The sequence below is a fragment of the Giraffa tippelskirchi genome, chromosome X, assembly GCF_054371585.1.
Source record: "Giraffa tippelskirchi isolate mGirTip1 chromosome X, T2T-mGirTip1v1.2.pri, whole genome shotgun sequence".
NCBI lineage: Eukaryota > Metazoa > Chordata > Mammalia > Artiodactyla > Giraffidae > Giraffa > Giraffa tippelskirchi.
This window is the reverse complement of record NC_137289.1, coordinates 27,033,189-27,034,911: the sequence shown is the minus strand read 5'-3', so window position 1 is coordinate 27,034,911 and position 1,723 is coordinate 27,033,189. Positions and strand designations below refer to the sequence as shown.

Genomic DNA, 1,723 nt, shown 5'->3' with positions numbered 1-1,723 from the left:
ATTATTATTTATTAATATGGAAAAGTACATCATTTAATATTCAAATATTAATGAAACTTTCATCTCAGTTTGAGGATGTATTGTCTATTTAATATTATTTTCTGTATCTGATTTGCTAATATTTTGTTAATGATTTTTAAGTCTGTGCTCAAGAAGAATATTGGTCTATAGTTTTCTTTTTTTTCCTCCTTTTTTGGCTGCGCCGTGGAGCTTGTGTTGCCTTAGATCCCTGACCAGGGATTGAACCTGGGGCCACAGCAGTGAAAGTGCTGAGTCCTAAACACTGGACCACCACAGAAGTCCCTGTAGTTTACTTTTCTTTTAATGTTGTTGTCTGGCTTTGGTATAAAGGTAACACTGAGCTCCTAGAATGAGTTGAAAACTGTTCTCGTATCCCTTACTTTCTGTGAAAAAATGATAGGCTTGGCATTATTTCTTACTTCAGTTCAGTTCAGTTCACTTCAGTCTCTCAGTTGTGTCTGACTCTTTGGAACCCTATGGACTACAGCACACCAGGCCTCCCTGTCCATCACCAACTCCTGGAGTTTACCCAAACTCGTGTCCATCGAGACAGTGATGTCATCCAACCATCTCATCCTCCGTCATCCCTTTCTCTTCCTGCCTTCAATCTTTCCCAGCATCAGGGTCTTTTCAAATGAGTCAATTCTTCCCATCAAGTAGCCAAAGTATTGGAGTTTCAGCTTCAGCATCAGTCCTTCCAATGAATATCCAGGACTGATTTCCTTTAGGATGGACTGATTGGACCTCCTTAAAGTCCAAGGGACTTTCAAGAGTATTCTCCAACACCACAGTTCAAAAGCATCAATTCTTCGGCACTCAGCTTTTTTTATAGTCCAATTCTTATATCCATATATGACTACTGGAAAAACCACAGCTTTGACTGGATGGACCTTTGTTGGCAAAGTAATGTCCCTGCTTTTAAATATGCTATCAAGGTTGGCCATAACCTTCCTTCCAAGGAGTAAGCGTCTTTTAATTTCATGGCTGCAATCACCATCAGCAGTGATTCTGGAGTCCCAAAAAATAAAGCCTGCCACTGTTTCCACTGTTTCCCCATCTATTTCCCATGAAGTGATGGGACCAGATGCCATGATCTTAGTTTTCTGAAGGTTGAGCTTTAAGCCAACTTTTTCACTCTCCTCATTCACTTTCATCAAGAGGCTCTTTAGTTCTTTTTCACTTTCTGCCATAAGGGTGGTGTCATCCGCATATCTGAGGTTATTGATATTTCTCCCGGCAATCTTGATTCCAGCTTGTGTTTCTTCCAGCCCAGCGTTTCTCATGATGTACTCTGCATATAAGTTAAATAAGCAGGGTGACAATATACAGCCTTGACATACTCCTTTTCCTATTTGGAACCAGTCTGATGTTCCATGTCCAGTTCTAACTGTTGCTTCCTGACCTGCATACAGGTTTCTCAAGAGGCAGGTCAGATGGTCTGGTATTCCAATCTCTTTCAGAATTTTCCACAGTTGATTGTGATCCACACAGTCAAAGGCTTTGGCATAGTCAATAAAGCAGAAATAGATGTTTTTCTGGAACTCTCTTGCTTTTTCGATGATCCAGCGGATATTGGCAATTTGATCTCTGGTTCCTCTGCCTTTTCTAAATCCAGCTTGAACATCTGGAAGTTCACGGTTCACGTATTGCTGAAGTCTGGCTTGGAGAATTTTGAGCATTACTTTACTAGCGTGTGAGATGA

The 1,723-nt window shown here is 40.7% G+C and overlaps 1 non-coding gene across 1 annotated transcript; it reads right to left on the bottom strand.

Moving 5' to 3' along the window:
• Nucleotides 1–225: 225 nt before the first annotated feature.
• On the bottom strand, nt 226–298 carry TRNAE-UUC (transfer RNA glutamic acid (anticodon UUC)). Its single transcript has one exon. It is a non-coding gene; the product is annotated as a tRNA-Glu (tRNA).
• Nucleotides 299–1,723: the final 1,425 nt, after the last annotated feature.